Genomic DNA, 24,020 nt, shown 5'->3' on the forward strand with positions numbered 1-24,020 from the left:
GAGTGCCTAGGTGTGGGTTGTAATTTTAAATTGAGTGATTTGGGAAGACATCCACGTAAAGGTGACATTTAGGAAATGCTTGAACACAGTGAGGCACTGAGTCACACATGCATTTGGGAGGAGAACATTGTAAACTGAAGCAACACCTATCACAAAAGTCCTGAGGTGATAGCTGCCTTGTGTTCTAGGAAGAACGTGAAGGCCAGCATGACTGGAGCAAAGGGAGCCATGGATGAGTTGCAAGGGATAATATCAGAAAAGTAACAAAGGCCTGGGAGGTGTAGGGACTTGTCTGCCATTTTAAGTAATGCGGCTCTTATCAGATTGAAAGATTTAAGGAGTGACACCATCTACCTTCCCGGTTAACAGGCTCACTCTGGTTGATGTGTGGAGAATACACTTTAGGGGAAAGGGCAGAAGGAGGGAGGCCAATTAGAGGCTATTGCAGTGAACCAGGTGAGCTATAATAATGGTTTGGACCACAGTAGAAGCAGGGACAATAAAGAAAGGTGGTCAGGTGCTTGATAGATTTTGAAAGTGTAACTAACAATTACATGTGGATATGAGAAAAATAGAATTGATGGTGTCCAAGATCAGGAAAGCTATAGGTTTGGGGTGGAAGAAGAGGTTCACTTTTGAACACTTTATGATTGACATGTTTATTAGGCATAGTGAGTTTTGAAAGGAAGTGGCTAACAATATAGGTAGAAAACCAAATTATTTTAGTGCTCTGGAATCCAAGACACACACACACATACCAAAAAACAAAAACAAAACCCCACAAAACAAAACAGAACAAAACAAAAACACACCAAGTATAGCCAAGAGAAGGCAATGAAAAATTTTATCTAAATACTGAGAATTGACCATTCATTAGTAACCTTAAAAAAAACTTTTATTGAAATAGTGGGGGCAAAAGTCTAATTGGAGTGGTTTAAAAAAATGTGAGGAAAGAATCTGGGGATTGCAAGTATATACTGAAATATCCTATATAATAAAAGGCTAATATGTAAATCAACCAAATGGCAGAACAACCAGTCGTTATGACGCGCACTGACAACAAGGGGGCAGACGTTCAATGCTAGAGCTGCCCCCTGGTCGTCAGTGTGCTCACACAGGGGGAGTGCCACTCAGCCAGAAGGCGGGCTCAGGGCTGGTGAACACAGCAGCGGTGGCAGGAGCTTCTCCCATGTCCGCAGCAGGGCTAAGGATGCCCAACTGCCGGCTTAGGCCCATTCCTCCCAGGGCTCCTGGACTGTGAGAGGGCATAGGCCAGACTGAGGGGACCCCTGCTCCCCTGAGTGCACGAATTTTATGCACTGGGCCTCTAGTGGTCTAATAATAAATTAATCTATAAATTTAAGTTACTTAGAAAATCTAATTTCCTTACACTATTCTTTGGATTTTTTAATGCTCCATGACTTTCCCCCTCTATTTGCCCCTACCCCATAGATCATCTTAAGGTAAGTACTGTACATGACAAGTGATAATAATTAACATACTAAATACCTTTTTGCACAGTATATGACCAAACCAATAGGAAAATCAACAGTGCCTTGAACTCATCTCCTATCATATTTTATGGAATGATCCATTAGTTAAGTTATACATGTACTGTCTCCATAGTAAAAACATCTAATATTATGAAGTTATATTCACTCAAATATAAACAACATTGATTTGTAATTTTCCTGATGAGATTCCTAACCTGGTGTTTGATTCTGAACATTTTCTTTGGCATTGTATAGTTGTATTAACACTGAATACCTATACATGGAATGGGAAGAAATATCACATTAAAGCAAATAAAAGGCTTCAATGATAAACATTTATGAACACTAAACTTTATTTTCCAACCAGTACAGAAAATTTGAGAAGCCCCAATCATTATCAAATTTTTCTTCATGAAATTCAGTGTTGTTTTGAAGCTACTTTTGATGATATTACAATAGTAGCTCTAGTCTAGAGAAAATACCAGTGGATATTCAAACAAGTTAGATTTAACTATGCTGACATCAGTCACACTGACAGAAAAAATAACTTGTTTGGAAGTTTGGTAGCAGATAGGTGGCCGTTAATTCTGTCATATCTCTCAACGAGCCTGAAATACTGATCTTCCTGTTTATTTTATGAAAAAATATCCTTATCTGGCAAAGAGAAGAGTCAGACTTGAAAAAACAATTCTCTTTTTCATTTCTGGCCTTAAAAACAGGAACTCCTGGGACTTTAATGGGAAAGCCCCTCTCGTGCTGGTGGGTATATTTTAGTGACGTCCCAACAGAAAGCCCCAGGCTGTGCTCCTCCCACTAACTACTGTCTGTGAACATCACAGATGATGGTAAGTTGCTGACTGTCAGAACACAAAGACCAAATTGTACAGTACATTTTAGGTTATTGTGTTTTATATAAGGATCTCTTATTCTATGTTCAGCACATCCCTGAGGCACCACTTGGGCTTATGTTCTAGATACTTTTTTCTTCCTGCCATAGCTTCCTTGGCTTCTCTTGTTCTGCCTTCTCTGCTGACTTTCAACCAAGTAAATGGCATGTATTTATTGATAACCTCCCATGCCTGCATCCTTGCCATTACCCGTCTTATTACCAAACAGCAGTAAGATTTGACAAGTAAACACCTAAAAACAAAAAATTAGGACTAGAAAAAATGGTTAGGGTGTGTGTGTGAAAGAAAAGAAGTGAATCCTAGACATGGAGCCCATGAAATGAACTATGTACACTTAATGGATATAGGATCTGGTTTCCACACCACAAGAGGTGAGGAAATAGTGAGAGATGGAGCCAGGGTCTGAGAGCAGTAATAAGCCTTTGTTTATTGCACCGTGCTGGAGAAATTCCAAATATGAATAAAATAAAGTTTCTGCTTTTAAGAGGTCTAGGATCTAGAACTCAAGGGTATCTCTGAAAAGTAGAATTAAAATAAAATGAGTTAGGGACTAGTTATTACAAGAGCCTAAATAATTCATACAGGCCAAAATATTAGTTGAATGTGTGTTAAAAATGTTGCTTTATGAAATGCCTCCTTGTTGAGGATTGAATTGTCTTTAATTTGTTAGAAATATCTCTAATTATTTCTCAGCTGATTTGGAGAAAATGAACTTCCCCTTTAGTATGAAAAAGTGAAGCAATAACTACTTGCTATCTCTGCCCTTGGGTCTGTGTGCTCCTAACACCCTCCAATCCCCAGGCTCCTGGAGGAGAGAGGTGATGGGACTTAGCCAGCTGTGGAAACTAGAACTTCTTGCCTGGGGGACCAATGATAACAGCCAGCTCCTGGAACTCCTGAATCTGGGTCAGGATAGTTGTCTCCCTGAACTTACTAGCAGGAAATAAAAACTGTGCTTCTCTCCTGGCTAGTAGGCCTGTTTACTCAACCGCCATGTCTAAGCACAGAGATTGAGTGTTAGACCTGGAAATTAACTTGGATATTTATTACCAAGCTGGCAGACCCAGTATCAGATGAGTATGGGAAAGCACTAGTAAGTGCTGGCTGAAATCACTGTAAAATCATATGCAACAGTTGGTCAGGAAGTGTTTATGTGGTATTTTTACAGACCATTAGATTTCCAAAGCTTCTGCGGAATTACTTTTAATTAGAGCAAATTAATCACTTGGTAGTTTTTAGCTTAGCTCCTTGATAACCTTGACATTGTGTTCATTTCTTTTTTCTTTTGCTGATGATTAACTCATTCCCTCAATCCAAGTACAGGGAAGCAATATCTATAGAAACATACAAGAGCAGCATTTGTGTGGCATTTCCATTCATGTGTGTTTTGTCCAGATGAAACAGACTTCGCTGTCCTTTTCAGAGGTATCTCTCATGACAGCAAAGGTATTCCGATTTGTTCCAGCGAGTTGGATAGATTTCTGTTGTTGCTTGTTTCTGGGGGTGAATATTCGGTTTTGCAGAATGGAGTCTGGATTTAATCATATTAATTTTTTAAATCTCAATTTATAGAAAGGAAAAATTCTACAACATCCACAAAGGTGGAATTAAGTGTACTGACTTAATTAGAAGGTTGCTTGCTAAAATTTTATAATTCCAGGTAAGGCACTCATAATGAAAACGAATCATAATGAATGCTGCTGAGTTGTGGGCTTTACCCCTCTCTCCTGAATGTGCAAGTAAAGTCAGTGACACAGAACCATCGGTTCCTGCTTTTCTTATTCATCCCACATTTCTTGTAATTTTCTTCATCTGTCATTTACCGGATTTTTTCAGGTAGCTCTGGCCTCGGAATGTTTTTTTATTCTTTCTGGATAACAGTGTGGACAAGCATCTGCTTCTACATTTGCTAATGCCAAAGTTATTTGCCAAGAACAGAACACCGGTTTCTCAGCATTTTGCAAATAAGTGACCTTTCAAAAAAGGATTTCGTGGGAATGAGAATATTTCATAGTTAAAAATAATATAAAACATGTTCACTATTTTGGGAGGTGAAAAATATCCATAGGTTGTACATTTGCTCCTTGTAGGGCATACAATCTGTGACTGTCTCACCTTCCCTACTAGAGGGGCCCACACTTGGTTTTCAGTCTAATGCTGACTTGTCTCTGTTTGATTGGTAAACATTTCAGAACAATGTCCAATTCAATAATATTTCAATGGCGCTTCCTCATTTGGGTTGGTATCCCAAATCTCTGCAGGATATAAATAGCACTTTATTCGTTCACACTTCTTCATCTAGTGTACCTCTCACATACGTGAGCCTCCAGGGTTACTAACACTTTGTACTGATGTGGTCTAATGGGAGTGGGGTGTTTCAGGGAGATAGATAAAGAGGTGGTCACTGTCTGCAGGTAAAAAAAAAATGACATTGTGTGCAGCCATTGCTTAAAATCTCACTTATCATCTCCTCTCCTCATAGATTGTGAAAGATCGAAAGAGCTTGGAGTAAGGTATAAGAAGTCCAAGCAGATTGTTTTATTTCTTGTATGACTGTATGATATCTCTGATGCATATCTTTCCCTCTTTTCACCAATAGATAATGTCCTTAGGGGTCACATTCTGTGTTGGCGAGTATATGCTATATCTTTTCTGTTTACCCATCTTCAGAGAAGGCTATGCAAACGATGTGCTTTAAAATGAAAGGAAATGAACCCAGATTAAATTTCATTGGTCATGTCCAAACTCTCATCTTTTGCAGCTTATTAGAAAATTTAATGAAAAGCCTCTTACCTATCTTCATGCATAACGCCACCCCTGCTTTTTTTTAAAACAAAATGTTGTTTCAAATTTATATAAAAAATAAATCAACTAACTTTAACATGATAACCATATATGGGTTTTTCATACTTTCAAAATGAGTTATTCATAAATGGCTGATTGTAAAACATAGGTCAGCTTTCCAAAAAAGTTTCTCTTATGTTTACATAGCTTTCTACTGTATTCATTTGCATAAGCTGCCTTAAATAATTTCTTATTTTTTCACAAATAAACAAGTAGATTTTGCCCCTTTCTGCCACCTAAAATCATAATATTCTTTTAGTTAAATTTCAAGATACTGAAGTTGCCATGAATAATCTTGATGTTGAAAAAGCCATCCCAAACATTTAATGAATATCTATTTTTCCCAATTTCTTAATGCAATATTCAATCAATACCAGTTCATTTTAATACAATCACATTTGGATAATATATTACAAGAAAGTGTTTAATGCAAATCCAGAATTTTGATATAATAAAACCAACACATATCTCATACACATGAGTCAACTATTTTTCTTGAGTTCTGCAGAACATGAATTTCTAATTCTAGAGATGCTTTAAAACAGAACTATTAACTGTAAATGACTGGTTAAATCAATGCCATGCAATGAGTTCTATGCCCTGTGGGGTTTAGACATTGGTAACGCCTCATTTTGGAGTGAAATGTGGGTTTGTTGGGGCGGGGGAGGGGGAGATGCTGGTTTCTAGAAATTGGAGGTTTCCAAAGGGAAACTATTAAGAATAATTTAGCATATCCTTAATATGTTAACTATGGTAACATATTTGCCCTAATGATCTCCATAAAATCATATTTTGTTTTAAGTACAATATAATTGCATTTAAAATTTTTTGGAAAATGGAAAAAAATCATAGTTGTTACAACACTGATGTTAACCACTGTTACATTTTGTAGAATTTTCTTTTCATTAGTTTTTCTTTTCCATATTTTATGTTCCAAATGCCTTACTTAAAATATCATTTTAAGGCAGATAATAGATAACCTATGGAGCACTTACTGCAAATAGTTTACATGCATTATATCATTATGTCTGCAGAAACATACCTGTGGGCAGGTACAATTTGTTATCTCTCTTTTACAGACAAAAAAATTGAAGAAGGTTTATAAAGTTTAATTAATTTGCCATTGTCATTTGGCTAGTAAATTGCAATTTCTGGCCTTAAATCCAGGAAGCCTAACTGTAGAGCTCTTGAATGGTATGCTATATTGAGTCTCTGCAATTATTTTTGGTGGAATTTATGTAGATTAAAAATAAAATTATCTTTTATTTCCAGGAAAAGAATTCATTAAAGATATGAGTTATGGGCTCCAACCTACTTTATGTAGATTGATTCTATTGTTCAATTTTTTTGGTCTGATTCTTATCATAATTATTGTTAGCAATATTTGGCTTAATAACTGACCTAAATAGGTTTAATTGAATTGTTTTACGTTAATTTTGACTAATTTCTTTTCCTTCTTCTGCATAGTTTCCTCAATCTTTCCCTTTTCTATGCTGGTGAATAACTAACTTGAAAAATGAACATATTTTGTGCTGCAAAGATACTTGCATACTTTGAAATATTTCCTCTGATTTGAGGCAAAATTAATCATGGTTCCTTTTAAATTTTATTTCTGTAACTACAAAGCCACAATTGTGCCTGAGATTTCTGATTGCACAGAAAATGAAAGTTGGAGAAAGGATGAGTGAATTGCAGTGAAGAAGGCGTAACTTACAAAAAAGTCAATCTGAATTTTTATTGCCAGTTTCAAGGGCATAAATCATTATTTGATTAAGAATGTGATTTTTCTATGTGCTACTATCTTTTTTATATTCAGAGCTAGATGAGAGCAGTTACCAAGCAAACTTTTTAGTGCTTTTTGAGCAAATTGAAATGTTAAGAATTAGGAGAGTTTTGTGAAAAAACCTGACTTTGAAATGGCTAAGCAGCTGCATAGAACCTGAAGGAGTTTGGGCTTTTTATGCAGGTGTATTAATTAGATACAGTGATCATAACAAACGTTTGCCATATTGTCACACATTCTAGGTCCTCAGAGTGGAATGCAGAAGGGAGAATTCCTCTCCTGGAGATAAAATTGGGAGCTCTCTCCTCCACACGGGCTATAATCAAGGTTAGAGAGCAAAGAAAAAAATTACTAAATGTTAATATGTCTGAATTAAATTATTTTTTTCTGTCAGAGTTTTATAAGTTTCAACTCAGTTTCTCACAGTTAGACCTATCTTTCATCTTGAGTGGTTTTGTTTTTCATCCTCTTTCTTTCATGAGTTTTTGTTTGTTTGTTTTACTTCTCTTCTCACTCTTATTCTAACAAGGCAGCCCTATTGCTATGGAAACCTACCTCTTTTGCTACCACTAGGTATTTTTGTTAGTGAAAGCAATAGATAGTATAATGGCCTTTGGATTAAGATATCAACCCAGTAAATATCTTTTGGATGAAAAAATTTATTACAAACATTAAAAAAAATGTGCCTGCTTTCAACAAACTCTATTAAAGATGTTTTGCTTGATTGATCAGCTTTTATATTAAGAAACCCAACATTTAATACATACAAAGTAATAGTTAACAGAACCAAACTCACTGTCCTTTTATTTAACACATATAATTAGGGATAAAGAGAATCCTGATGATGTTTAGCATCTTAGGATAATGATAGGCGAAAAGGTAAGCTATTTCATAATTCTAGTCCTTGGGTTTTATTCATAGGGACTAAGACAAGAAAGAGTGAGATAAACTTCTAGATACTATCTGCTTATAGATAATATAACTGGAACTCCTACAAGGAATCTAAAAAGCATTTTAGTTCTCAATTTATGCAGGGGTATTAGAGGTGAGACAGGGAATAAAGAGAGTTGCACAGTGTATCAATCCAAATAATCCATTCTTTATGTTCTGCCTTTCCTTTCTAATATAGAAAGGGGATATAGGCTAGAGAAATCCAAAGATGAAGGAAATCAATTATAGCAATTCTCCCATCTAAACAGGGCTATGTTGGTGGCACAAAATAGCACAGCAATTTTCTTTCCACTAAATGAAAGAGCAGGGAAGTCTAAAGAGTGATTATTTAATACAGGTCAGGAGTAACTGGAGTCAAATACCGTTTCATCCATGCCCTGTAATAATCCCTTTTAGTCCTTGTGTGTACAGCCAAACATGTAAATAAAAATGTCTTTATAAATTTAGTTTCATAAATTATTTTGTAGGGAATGTGTCCTGAATATATAAATACCATAGCAACAGCGTATGCTGGTTTTATTCAACCACAGTGGGTCATATTAAATATATAAAAGCAAAGGAACAAAATCAACAATTTTATAAAAATAGTCTACACTTTAAGAAATATGGAAGTGTAAATTTTGTATAGCAACTCATGAATGTTTCAGTATTTGTGGTCTGTTGCATTAGAATACTGCGATTTATCATTTCTTTATTGTCAATAAAATTACTTTTCTATGGAATTGCTAACGGCCATTATATCCTGAGAGTAACCATTATTCTAGGCAGTTTGGGCCATTATGCGTGTTAAGAACCTATAAAAATTGTTTCCATTTTGGGCCTCTGTGTCACCATGGAAACTATCCATGAGTTAAGTGTTTGTGAATGATTTGTGGTCCTTGATGAAGCAAACTTTTGATGAAATCAATCCCTTCATGGCCCATATTTTTGTCTGTAAAAATTTTGGAATTTCCCCCCCTAAGATTCAGTGCCCAATTTAGTTTCAGTTTCTTTGGTTTAGTTGCCAGCGTGCTTCTAACTTTTGTTTTATCTATTGCACTTGTTTTTGCAATTCCTCTTCTTCCTCTTTGTTATCGGTGGTAGTGAATGGCCGTTGTGGCCTGTGTCTGAGGTGAACATTCTCCACCTGCATTTTATTCAGGGAAGAGTTGCAAGTAGACAAATGTACCTTCAACATCACATCTGCCATGATGCTCCCCTATTTCTTAAATAATTTTTGGAATGAAATTAAGTTTCCTTTCCTTTTCTTTATAGCAAACTTTTAATTAAAATAAGTTGGCAGACATTCTTATTTCTGAGTCATAACCAAAGTATTTCAATCAAGTATTTAAAAATATTAATTTCTCTAAATCACACTGCTTATTTTCATTAAAATACTTTAAACATATATTATTACTAGCATAGATATTTAGAATTTTATCCAGGAATATAAGGCATTTACTATTTTTGGTAATAGTATTCTAAGTGCAGTACTTTACCACTAATAGCGGAGATTAGGTACACTAATATTTTAACATTTAAATAAAATTTTTGAAAAATTTGTTCCCATAGAGCTCCAGTAATACACACTATACTATATGAAGGTTTGTGCCAAATCGGGCTTAGTTAAATAAATAATTATTTAATGACTCAGAAAAATGCAGATAAATTAATAGTGTACAGTCTTAGAAAATGTTGCTAATTGAGGATCAATTTATTTTTAGGTTTTCAATAAAATAGTTTTTATTCAATAAGTGTGTTGAGTATATATGAATCTTGTACATTTTAAAGCAACCCAAATGGTCACTTCTATTTAGTAACTCTTTTCCAACTATTTTTTGATATAATATGTGTATGAGTGGAGAATGGAATTACAGTTTTGAACATTTTGTACAATCCAGATACTTTTAAAATGAGTTTATTGAGTTATAATTCACCTATTTAAAGCATATGATTCAATGGCTTTTAGTATAGTCACAGAATTGTGTAACAATCACTGCAATTATTTTTAGAAGTTTTCATTACTCCAAGTGAAACCATGTACCCATTAGCAATCACTCACCATGTCCCCTTACTCCCAACCCTGAACTTAGGCAACCAGTAATCTACTTTCTATCTGTATAGGTTTGCCTGTTCTGGAACTTTCATATAATAGAATCTACAATATATAATCTTTTGAGACTAGCTTCTTTCACTTTGCATAATATTTTCAAGGTTATCCATGTTGAAGCATGTATAGATACTTCACCCATTTCTTTTGCTGAATAATATTCCTTTGTATGCATATACCACATTTTATCTATCCATTTTCAATTGATAGACATTTGAGTTATTACCACTTTTTGGCTATTATGCATAATGCTACTATGAAATTTCCTGCAGAAGTTTTTGTGTGAACATATGTTTTCATTTCTTGTGGGTATGTACCTGGGAGTTGAATTGCTCATCATAGGGTAAACTCCTTCTGAGGAACTAGTAGACTGTTTTTCAGAGTGGCTGTACCAGTTTACATACCCACCAAAGACATATGAAAATTCTAATTTCTCTTAAAGTCTTTCCCAAACTTTGTCATAGTCTGTCTGTTGGATTATAGTCATCCTAGTGAGAGGTGGTGGTGGTATCTTCTGGGTTTGATTTGTATTTCTCTGTTGGCTGATGAGGTCAGAATCTTTTCATGTGTTTATTAACCACTTGTATATCTTCTTTAGAGAAATGCCTACTCAGATTTTCTTTTGCCTGGTTTTTAATTGGGTTATTTGTCATTTTATGATTGAGTTATAGACTTTTTAATATTAATAAGGGTGGTGTCCCAAAAGCTATATTTTAATTGGTGCGTTTTAACTGACTTTTAGAAAATGATTTCCACCCTTAATGTAGAGTCTGTTCTACTTAAGCCTAATATATAACACTAGAAGGCCTGGTGCATGGATTCATGCACTGGTGGGGTCCCTCGGCGTGGCCCGTGGGGATCGGGCTGAAACCGGCATCCAGCATCCCCCGAGGGATGTAATAGTGTGTGAAGCGGCAGGTGGCCAGGGAGGAGCCCAAACCCGGGCCACTCCTGCTCATCTTGGCCCCGCTGGGCCTGGTGCCACTGCTACTCAGTAGGCTCGCTGCTGCTCTGCTGCAGTCTCTGCATGCCCGTCCTAGGGCAATACCGGCATGCCCATGATCAAGAAATGGCCGCAGACTCTCGCCCAGTCAGTCCTGATGCTGGTCCTGATCCCGGTCCTGGTCCAGATGGGGGAGGGGTGTGCAGGGGAGTGTCCGCAGGAGAGGCTGTGCGGCCACAGCTGTGCTCATCAGCCGTGAACCTGGCATCTGGTGCCCGGCGGTCAGCTGAGTGGCACTCCCACGGTGGGAACGCACTGACCATCAAGGGGCAGCTTCTGCATTGAGTGTCTGCCCCCTGGTGGTCAGTGCACATCATAGCAACCAGTTGACTGGTTGACCGGTCACTTAGGCTTTTATATATACAGATTATTTTTTTTAAAAAAATATCAACATATTCATACTGTATTTATAACGAAATGATTTTATTAAGCAATACTTTTAAAATAATGCTAACTTCTCCTTCAAAGATAACATTTCTTGGGAAGAAGCAGAGAATAACTCAGAAAGTAAGAACAGCTTCTTGGTTAGCAAACAGTAGGGCTTGATATCTTGAAAATTTTACAGTTCCAAGAAGACCTTGGCATTTAGACAATAACAATATTGTTTGAGTAGAAGTCATTTTTAAATGATAACTTTTTCCTACCCTGCCTGGGTAATTTCCCCTGAATGTCTGTGTAGGAAGATTAACAGTATTGTCAATAGCAATTACATGTCTGAATCTTAAAAACCGAAAGTTGACTGTATGGCAGAGCATACAGCAATATTCTAACATAGAGATCCGGAGGATTCCTGGAATTATATGTTTGATTTTAACATGGAAGTTCTTTGTAGAGCAGCACAGCAAATTAACATATATATACACATGAAATATTTAAAAAAAAGGTTTAGAATTAAGCAGCATTATTAACATATTTTCAGAACAATTCTTAAAGGGTCTCTAAGAATAATATCACTTGGTATTTGTAAAACAATTTAAAAATTATTTTCTTAGCATTTTCATCATTTATAGACATCTCTCTTTCACAGTAAAGCACATTAAAATTTTCAACTGCCATAGATTAATATCTTTAAAAAAATCATTGGAAAAGGGTAATTTTTTTCTTAAATTTTTTTACCTGTACGTTTTTTGAAAGCAGAGACCTGTCTTGTGGATCACAGAACCTGGCATTGAAAAAGTACTTAATACATGTTTATTAAATGAGGGAATTAAAATGATTTTTAATTGGTGAGTTTTAATGACTAAAAAAATGATTTCCAATTTAGTGCAGAGCCTGCTCAAGTTAAGCTTAATATATAACATTGATTCTATTGAAAAGTATCAATATACTTTTATACTTTACTAGAGGCCTGATGCACAAAATTCGTGCATGGGGGGTGGTCCCTCAGCCCGGCCTGCGCCCTCTCGCAATCTGGGCTCCCTCTTGCCATCTGGGACCCCTCACTCCTAACTGCCCACCTGCTCATTCCTTACTGCCTTCCTGCTCGTTCCTTACTGCCTGCTTGCTTGCTCCTTACCGCCCAGCTACTCACTCCTTAGTGCTGTCGCAGAGGTGGGAGAGGCTCCTACCACCTCTACCGTGCTCGCCAATTATGAGCCCTGCTTCTGGCTGAGCAGCGCTCCCACTGTGGCAAATACTGACCACTAGGGGGCAGCTCCTGCACTGAGTGTCTGCCCCCTGGTGGTCAGTGTGCATCATAGTGACCAGTCATTCTGGTCGTTCTGCCATAAGGGTCACTGGGCTTTTATATATATAGATAAAGTACAGCTTCCACCTCCCACCTGGAATGCCTGGGGGGAATCTCCTTCAACTCAAGAGGAATCATGGGATTAAAAGTCCTTTGGGAAGGCCAAAACCCCCGGGGATAGAGGGAGGTGAAAGGTCCAGGTAGATGGGAGATTTAGAGCTGGGGTGAAGGGATTGCTTTTCCTGGGCTGGGATCCTCTCAGCCCCTTGGTCTGGCAAGAGTGACAGCTGCAACCCCACCTCTCAGCTCCCCCTGCCCCCCTCCTTCCGTGGCTGCCAGATGTTGGGGCAGACATCTGGAGAGGGGCTTACAAAGACGTACCCTCCAGGGAGATGATGGCACTGTCCCCAGCTCCTCTGCTAGGGGGCAGCAGTCCTTAACCACTTCACAACATAGTGCTTGTAATTCACGTTTGATCCCTGTCAGCTTCTTCTTGATGGCGTTTTTGGGATCTGACATAGATCATTTTGGCTCATAAGGTGAGCAGACTCAGGGACCCAGAAGTTAAACACCAGATCCTCCTTCTTGCTTTCCGTATTATAATTTTGCATATTAATTTTTGTATGGTAGGCTCTCTATGATGGCATAGAGGATCTGTGAGAGTGACTGATGCAAAGAAGAATTCAAACTCTTATCTATGGATTTTACAGGCAGGGTGGCAGCTATGGCAATGGTGGTCTCTGAGCCTTTTGCCATCTGACCTCTGAGATCCTGTAATTCCAACTCCACCCAGTGTTTGTCCAAGATCGCAGGCCTACTGCTCACGCAGCTTCTCAGTGAGCTGCATTTGCATTCAGATCTTTTCAAAATCTCCTTGGGAAAGAAAAGGAAGAGGAAACATATTTGCTTTTTACATTTTTAGCCATTGCTTTACAAAACAAATAAACTGGTTACCATTGGAAAGATCATAGTGAAGTAGAAAGCATTTGTCCTGCACATCATTCCTTCGTGCTACTGAATATTTTTAGCAAATGCCAAATTAGCACTGCAGCAAAGCTGCCTAACAATGACTATACAGGCCAGTGCTGGGAAATAAGAAAGATTGAAAGCATTAGGCTGGCAACAAATCAATTATTTCAACAAATTTCTTTTACTTGTAAGAATGTGAGCAATCTTAGGCATGTGTTAGTGTTTTTAGAGTCCTAGTTATAAAAAGCTTCTTTCAATTCCAGGCTCAATTAAAAAATTAAAATTATGCAGAAAAGAATAAGCATGACAAGCCTCACTTCATCTCAATCATGAACACAAACACATCACCTTTTCTTCCCTTGTCATATAGAAATACAGTGGGTGAGATATTTAAGTTTCTTCTGCACTAAAGAAAACTGAGGAAGTGAAACATGGGAGATTTGGGGAGTAGATAGGCCCTTAGAAATGTTATCTAGTGATTACTCAACTGTTCTTATTCTGTATATGAGGAAATTTAAGCCCAGCAATGTTCATTTCGTAAGGAAGTCCATGAGAAACCAGGCAATAAATCTAAAAATAGGTTACAGTAGCAATGAGCTATCTGCAGCTATCTACCAAAGAGAGAGTATGCAAACTATAACCCTTACTAAACATATGCCACATCATGATCAAAGATGAAGAACCAGCAACTTATCAGGGTTCCAACTCCATTAGTGATGAGAAATAGGTATTAGGACCGGGGCAAGTCTATAGCTCAGCAGTAAGAAGTAATAGATGTTCTGTCAGAAAAAAAGAGAGACTCTGACCTTAATTGACCAATTTTTTAACATCTTGCAAAATTGGCTTTATGATAGTCTCTCTCTCTGTCTCTCTTTCTTTCTCTCTCTCTCTCTCTTTCTGTTGTCTCTGTCTCTCATACACATATACATACTCACACTATTATAATTTGTTTTATTAGAACCATTTGACTGTAGGCTGCATATCTTAATATTACAGTAATAATTTCCTATAAGAACAGGGATATTCTCTTACATAAACACAGTCCAGTTAGCAAATTCAGGAAAGTCTTAACATTTTTTAATTTTTCATTGATTTCAGAGAGGAAGGAAGAGGGAGAGAAAGATAGAAACACCAATGATGACAGAGAATCATTGATCGGCTGCCTCCTGCATGTCCCACACTGGGGATCAAGCCCTCGACCCGGGTGTGTACCCTGATCAGGAATCGAACCATGACCTCCTGGTTCATAGGTTGATGCTCAACCACTGAGCAACACCAACCAGGCAGGAAAGTTAACATTTTGATCTAATCCATATTTCCCTCTTGTACATAACTAATTATATTAGTTTCTGATTTATTCTTTTTTTGTTTTTGCAAAAGTAAGCAGATATATGTTTTCTTACTTCCCTACATAGGCTTGTTTTGTACAATAAGTCCATTAAACATGAAGAAAATACAAAGCCACCAAATTTGAAGTAAAACGATTTTAGTAGATTATGAAATATTTTTACTCTTTCCTATTCTTTTCTTCCTTCTTCTTTCCTTCCCCCTTGTTTGAAAGCCTTCTAGCACAAGCCAAACCTAATTTCCCAATGGTGCTGTAAGCAGTGAGAAATCAATAAGGGCTTCCAAACAGAATGAATGTTATCAAACCTAAGATTTAGGAAGCCAATTGTAGCTATTGTGTGAAGAAGGTAATAAAACAGAGAGTCAGTAGGTTGGGAGGTGAAGATAGGAGCCTATTGTGATTCTCCAGGTAAGAGATGGTGAAAGTCTGGATTAAGCTCAGGGCCACAGGAATAGAAAATGGTGAAATACTGCCATCCCCTGAATTTGGATAATAAACGAGAGGAAGAAAACAACGATGCTACTGAGTTTTATAGCCTTGGAAGGTATCGCTGTCCTTATCTGAACTAGGAAACAGAAAAGGATAGATTTGGGGGTGAAAAGACGAATGCTTTGGTTGGGAGCCTGATGAGTTTGAGGTATTGGTGTTATGTTCATATTGAGAGGTTCATGGAGCAATGTGATAACTTAAAACCATGTAGAAAAAAACACAGGAAACTGAATAGACTGGGTGTTGAGATGATGAATGGATCCATAGTTTCCTTTTAGCAGAGCCATTTCTCTCCTTTGGGCCTGTGCAGGTGGGCCTGCAGTGAACAAGCGTGATGCTAATAGGCTTCTTCATGGTTAACAGGTAAGCGAGGCTGAGCATCATGGTCTTGATTTGCACAGAACTACTTCAGAGTCTAGTCTCTCTGAAGACCGTGGTCTCCCGAAAGGACTTTGTAATGGTGCATCATGGTGTCTGTAGAGATCTCTATTGAATTGTTTCATTTTCTCCCCCTAGGACCTGCATGATATCTGAGAATATAATATGTGAAAGTGAGCACAGTGCAGTGTCCAGCTCCCATCCCTATTCACAGGGAAATATACACACGCATGTTTTTCTGGAAAAGAGTCACACCCCTATTGTTGCTAACATTCTTTCCATGGAGAACAGATTTTGTTTTTCTCCCCATATAGTTTCCTGTTGTACATGGAGAGGAAATGTTTTCTCTTGTTTCTTGCAAACAGACATGCATAGACAATGAAAACCTTGTCTGAAAGAGAAAAGAGAATGACTCTCTATTCACTGGGAGAGAGGATAGCTTTTATAAGAACTCTCAATGCCCTGATTCTGCTCTCCCTTCCCTTTCCCAAGGCCACTTTTAATGATGTATTCGTGCCTCGTTAGTACCAATATAGGCCATGAATACGTAGAAGAATGACAGCACAGGATGTTTCAGCGGGAAGAAGGATAGTGAATTGGGAATGGTGATAATAATCTCCCCTTTTAGGCATAGCGATTAACATAAGCACATTTCTTTTTCTTTTTTAAAAAATATATCTTATTGATTTTTCACAGAGAGGAAAGGAGAGGGATAGAGAGCTAGAAACATCAATCAGCTGCCTCCTGCACACCTCCCACTGGGGATGTGCCCGCAACCAAGGTACATGCCCTTGGCCGGAATCGAACTGGGACCTTTCAGTCCGCAGGCTGACGCTCTATCCACTGAGCCAAACCGGTTCAGGCAACATAAGCACATTTCTGTGAGAGCCCTGCTCTCTTCTCTTTGGCCAACACTAGGAGTGGAGTTGCTGAGAAGCCAGGAACCTAGAAGCCCCAGAAGCCCAGTGCCCATCCAGGCACTGGACTCTAGCCCTAATCTTGCCTTCACCACCTCTTTACCACTCTAGACTCCTACCTTACAGCTAACGGGGCTCCGCTGATGACAAAGGCTGTGATGCGCCAGAATAGTTCATTACGATTATATTTGTTTAAAATTCTTATACTGTTCTGTATTCAACCTGTACATTATACTGGTGCCTTTTCATTCTCGTCTTTGTTTTTATCTACACAGGATTTTTTTTTCTGGACTCTCATAGGAGAAACAGGTGCTTTGTCAGAAGTAAGGCGCAGCATTTTTACTGTGATATGGAACCCTTGGTTATACACATTCATATGTACTTTGACATTGTGCATGTATGTGTGTGGCTGTACATTTTTATTACATTATTTCCATGGCCTGGTCTATTTTCTGTTCTGGTACATGCTTTTAGTCTTCTTACTCTCGGTCTTCTTTTGAATTTTCACACTTCACGACTTCCTTTGCACATTTCCTAATGGCAAATGCCCCCACTATCCCAAACCTGGATCTTTCTTAACTTTCAAGATTTAATGAGACCAACTTTTCATAATTCCTCTCCCTCCTTTTTCTTAATCCCAGTCATCTTTTCTTATTCAGAAGTTGTGCACTGTCTGTGCTATTTATTTGACAACTGTACTGCCTTGAACTGTTGGTTTCCTTTTGCTGCATCTAAGCCGTGACCTCCTAAATAAATCTCACCAGTAGAATAATGACCAAACCCTTGGGTTTTAGAGCTTGACAGACTTGGGCTTAAATCCTTGCTCTTCTGCTTACCAGCTATAAAAACTTGAAGTTACTTAATCACTTTTGAGCTTCAGTTTGCTCACTTGTAAAATTAGCCCAAACATAACAACCATAAATTGTCATGAGGATTAAATGAGATCATATATGTAAAATATTTAGAACAGTGATTAAGCATTGGGCCAAGGGTTTGCTCAAAACTATTTTTGACTGAGCTTCTAAAGAAGTTGCTAAGCCTATAATTTAATCGATCAAATGTGGCTAAATGTTTGGTGACGAAGGACCATACACTAAAGTAATAACTTGGTTGAAAAGTACTGAAGTGTGTGCTAGCTAGGACTACTTCACACCCTTTTAAACCCTGGAAGACTACTAATGGCATCACTAAACAGCATTCCTTCTTTTAGCTCCCTCCTAATTGTTAGGAATAAATCCCCAGACAATGGCGAATCACCTTGCTTTTCCTCCAGACTAAACAAATCAGGCTGGGTGGCACGTCTGTATCGATGTGATTGCCCTTTTGCCCAGGAGGCAGTAGGCGTTGAAAATAAGTTGAACTTTTCTCCCACCAGAGGACTGAAGCCCCGTCTCTTTCAGAAAGGACAGAGAGAACAGCCTCATCAAATACCTTTATGGAGGAGCCAGGTTGCTATCTCCAACTCTCTCAGGGTATACAAAAGCAGAGGATACAAATCTCTGTTTGTCCCAACCTACTGCCTGGGGCCAGTCTCATTCTAGTCAGCCTTGTTTTTAAAAACATCTCTTCTGTCCTTAAAATTGTTATTAGATAAATTGGCTTAGAAGACGTCTTCTTGACTATGTTTCCACCATTTCTGCTCCTGTGCCCCAATTTAGCTTTTATTTTTAGTCCTTACCTGAGGATATCTTTCCCATTGATTTTTTAGATTTTTAGAGAGATTGGAAGGAGAAGGGGGGGAGGGAGAGAGAGAGAGAGGAAAACATGGATGTGTGAGAGACACATCGATTGGTTTCCTCCCGCACTGCCTAGACCGGGGCTGGGGATGGAACCTGTAACTGAGGTATGTGCCATTGCCCGGAAATTGAACCCATGACCCTTCAGTGTGCAGGCTAATGCTCTAACCATTGGGAAACCAGCCAGGGCCCAATCTAGCTTTTTTCAAATTGAGCATCCCATACCCCCACCCTCTTGAAAGGTATCTCAATTTGCTGTGTTTAGATTCATATATATAGTACATTATGGTATGCACATCTCAAGACTTATTAATTGCAGTGGAGTTTAGTTGACTATATATCCAGTAAGAAAGGAAGGGCATTTGGGTTCTAAGTTAGGTTCTGTCATTAACTAGTTTTCTGATTTTGTATGCATCATTTAGCCCCTGGAATCCAATCTCTGTATCTGCAAAATGAATATATTACTACCTACTCTAACTGCTTCAGAGAGTTTTAAAGAATAAAGCATGTTAATAATGGTATAGATATTTGGAAATATGTAATAGAAATACAACTAAAGTTTCCACTGCTTATCAGTTATTTTACAGTAGTCTAGAACAGACAGAGTCTGAATATAATGTACTGAGTCTTAGAATTATTCCTATATTTAAAAGATCTTTCACCACAAAATGTTAATCAATAAAATGAGTTGTCTAAAATTTTCTCAGTGTATCTCATAACTATCTAGATATGTTCATTAGCCATACTGGGCACAGAGAAAGCTTTTTTAAATGCATAATTTTCAAAAAAAGATTGTTATTTGTTATAGACAGAGAAAGTACCAGGGTGAAAAAATAGGAAGAATAGAACAACACTAACTTATATTTTTATATTGTATATACTATTCACAATCCTATTACCTAGATAATTTCTATGTATCACATATAGTCTGAAAAGAGAGAACAGAATTAAAAGGGCTTAAGGAGAAAATTCAAAATACAGAATGTGACATTGAGTTTTGTTCATTTATTTGATTTTTTGGTTAGTCCTTTTCTTAACTTGGGCAATGAAAAAGGACTCTTGGGCCTCTAGTATTCTAATAACAGAATTTTTGTTTTTATAAGTTTTAGAATATTTTCTAAAACAATATGGTTTTCTTTAAGAAATCTTTACAATATATTATAAAATAAATTGTAAAGCCCTAACTGGTTTGGCTCAGTGGATAGAGCATTGGCCTGCGGACAGAAGGGTCCCAGGTTTGATTCCAGTCAAGGGCATGTACCTTGGTTTCGGGCACATTTCCAATAGGGGGTGTTCAGGAGGCAGCTGATCGATGTTTCTCTCTCATCGATGTTTCTAACTTTCTATCCCTCTCCCTTCCTCTCTGTAAACAATCAATAAAATATATTAAAAAAATAAATTGTGAAATAAAAATAAATTAATCAAAAAATTCTATCACTTGTAACCAATGTGTACGTGAGGGGAGAGGAAGATTAATTATATTATTAGTAAGAAATGATGTCAAACCATAGTAGATGGGTGTGTTCATGGCTTCCTGGCATCTCAGTCACAAAAGGCATGCAGCTGATGAGATTTGGGACTTTAAATTATTATTTGCTTTCCACTATATCTGTATGAATCATTTATTTCTCTCAAATAGATCAAGGATAGGCAAACATGCAGTGCAAGCCAAATCTGTCCTGCCTTGTTTTTGCACATGAAGTTTTGCTGGAACAAGATCATGCCCATTAATTTACCTATTGTCTATGGCTGGCAGAGTTGGGTACTTGTGACAGAGACCATGTGGCCTACAAAGCCTAAAATATTTACCACCCAGCCCTTTACACAAAAAGCTTGCTGATGCCTGAAATAAATCACAGTTAAAACACAAACAACATGAGAGCTCACCTCATTTTCCTTCTATGCGGCAGAAAAATCAATACTGATCCATTCCTGTGTATCTGGATGTTTCAGTTTCAATTGTTTTTATTATGTACAAAAGTTGGGAATAATATTGTGTTTGCAACTTATCTACGAAACACATGGGAGTATTTCCTTTCGAATATTTTCAAAGTTAATGGTGCTGGGTGTCTCCTGCAATTCGGCATATGCCATATCCATGTTAGCAATTACTGTCTCAATTATTAAGCAAATGAATATTGGAATATCTTTGCTAACATTTTAAGAGTAAATAAACTGTCATTTCTTTTAGCTGCATATTTATTAATCTGTCTAATTACTTTAATTCTCTGGGAGTCAGATCTGGGGAAGTATATATCTACAATAAAGTTGTTCTTAATTTTTTTTACTTATTCTCTTCTATTCCTATATAATTCCTTAAGTGCACAATGGGAAATGTTGTTCTTGACAAGATCATGGTAAGATCAAAGTAAATTGTCCACCTCCTGAGTAAAGGCAATCTTTGATGACTTCACTGATTAGAGATTCTGTTCTAGAAATACAGACTAGGTTCATGAAGTTTTGTTGGATTGTTGTAAAATAAAATTGTCCCTCTAGTTAAGTGAGGTGTGCAGAGAGATTTGGGGGGAAAATTGTCCTCAATTTAACAATTCAGAGCTTTTTGAGAACAAGTAGATGGAAGTCTGAGAGTATGCCAGAGAGCTGTGAATAAGGGCATATCAAGGACAATTTAAGTGGATGGCTTTTGAGATTAAACAGAATATTTGAATGAAAGTACTCAAGGGAGAGACAAAGATTAGAATTGATTCTCATATTGGTAAGGTGCTCTCATAGGAAGGCTTCCCAGCACATCAGCAGCGTGATGCATTCCCCATTGTCCTGGGGGAACTTTTTGAGCCCCTTAGTAGCTAGAGATCCTGGGGTATTTAAAAGAGAAAATGATGGAATATGTCCTAAATGTGGTCATTACCATCCTACTAATTATTCTGAGTTCTAAATGAAATCCCAACTCATCAAAGGCATTACTTCCAATGCTTTACTTCCAAAGACTGTAATATAGTAAATATTATAAAAGCATAGAATTGCAGGCATGAATAAAGATTTAATGTGTTTGAATATAAAATACATTTGAAATAAAACATGAGCATTTTTTTAGACTTTCTGACTTCATGGCTGTCCAGTTTCCATTATTGCCATTTGTTATCTTAAAATACCACAAATATTTTATTTATTTTTTATTTACTATTATTCTATCATCTATCTATCTATCTATCTATCTATCTATCTATCATCTATTTTTGACAGTATTACAGATGTCCCTCATTCCCCTGACTCCAATCTCCCCTCTACCCACCCTCCGCCCACCCCAGGCCTTCACTACACTCTTGTCTGTGTCCACGGGCTATGTATATAAGCATATATATTCTTTGATTAATTTCTTCCTGTCCCCCTCACCTCCTACAAATATTTAAATTTTTAAGTTTTCCCAATTATTTAGCCTATGATAAACTCATTGCTGATTTCAAAGTAATTTTTTTAAAATATTTTTTTGGTGTCTCTTTAATAATATATCTCACTTACTTGTTTGAATTGCTATTGCAAAGAGAGTACAAAATTTAAAAGAAACAATATGCAGTAAAATGTAAATCTGCCCTCCCACTGCTGTCTGCCAGCAATCTAGTTTCCTTTCCCTAGACTAATTGGTCTGGCAATACTGTATAGTGTTTCTGGGTTTAATTTTAATTTATATGTTCCCAGAGAATAATTTATTTCATACAAGTTCTCATTGTCACTGAGCAGAATAATGAGCTAAACATTCTCTCATGATTCTATTAGTGTCTTTTCTATCTATAGTTATTTCCACAAAACCATTTCAATATTTTGTTTTGTACTTTTACTCTTTTTCTTGATTGAATTATTAATGGTTTACCTATTTTGTTGTATTTTAGAGAAAACAATTCTTAGTTTTATTCATATTCTATCAATTTAATAATTTTAATTAATTAAAATCTGTTTTTTACATTTATTAATTCCTCCCATTTACTCGCCATAAGTTTATTTAGTTTTTATAACCGCTCAAGACAAATGCTTTATCCATTTAGCTATTTATTCATTTGACTATTTTATGTATTAATGAGATATTTAAATCTATAGGATTTCCTCTGAGCAGTGCTTCAGTTGCATTACACACATTTATTCAAATTTTGCTGTTATTTCAATAGTGTAAACTTGCATTTCTTTCACAAGTTATTTTCTTACGACAAATACCCTTTTAATGCTTGATTTTGCTAAGCCAAATTAGCCTTAAAGTACTTCAGTTATTTTGGAGTGGCTCTATATAATTACTAAATAAAAATATACTTGCCTGACCTGATAGGGCACCAAATAAAAACACAGGAAACAGCCCTGACTGGTTTGGCTCAATGGGTAGAGCGTCGGCCTGCGGACTGAAGGGTCCCGGGTTCGATTCTGGTCAAGGGCATGTACATTGGTTGCAGGCATGTCCCCAGTAGGGGGTGTTCAGGAGGCAGCTGATCGATGTTTCTAACTCTCTATCCCTCTCCCTTCCTCTCTGTAAAAAATCAATAAAATATATTTTTAAAAAAACAAAAACACGGGAAATAAATATCATTTTCCATCTGAAAGAATAAAGTCTTTTTTATTGCATGGAACAGCAGTCATATAGAAATGAATAAACAAAGGTTCTAGGTTTAAATCATTATGTTCTCTTCTGCTTATATAGTTTCCAGACCCATAGACTGAGACTGATGACTGAGAATAATCACTAACCTCTTAGAAGTTTGAAAAATACAACTGGGTCACTCCTGTTCCAGTCTACATGTATCCACAAGCTTGAAAATGACGTATCCTGCTGTGAGGTAACAAAGAACTCCCCAGTGCCCGAGGCTGTGTATGTCTATGTATTCATAAAAACTGGTTACAGTGAGTTTTATGGGAATTCTGAGAATAAGCCCATTTTTCAGGATACACAAAGTCACTTTATTCATCTGGTTGATGGCCCGAGGATCAGGACATTCGATAGGATTCAAAACTCGATCTCCCTCACATAGTTAGTTGGCTAACTTGTATTGTGACTTGGTGATGTATAGGTTTGACACTAGGACAGAAAGACAGAGAGATACAGGGCTTAATGACAACTTGCCTTTGGGTGAACATTATTCTATTGACATTTCCACATTTAGTTTCATTGAGAGTAGGGCAGGATTGTGTTGGTCTATGCATCGCCATCACTTTCTACACACCCTGCTTACTCCATGCCTGACCCTGATATAATGATAATAATGATAGAGCTAATGCAGTATTTGTAATGTCCTGGTATTATTCTAGTTTTTTTGCATTTATAACTCACTTAGTCTTCACAAACCATGTTGTGCTAGGCATCTCAAAGTTGTCCAGTTCCTAATCCCCAGAACCTGTGAATATATTATATTACACTAGTGACCTGGTACACGGATTCATGCACATTGAAAAGAAATTAATTAGAAGGTGACTGGTGGGGCAGGGC

This window comes from Myotis lucifugus, unplaced genomic scaffold (assembly GCF_000147115.1).
Source record: "Myotis lucifugus unplaced genomic scaffold, Myoluc2.0 scaffold_1, whole genome shotgun sequence".
Lineage (NCBI taxonomy): Eukaryota > Metazoa > Chordata > Mammalia > Chiroptera > Vespertilionidae > Myotis > Myotis lucifugus.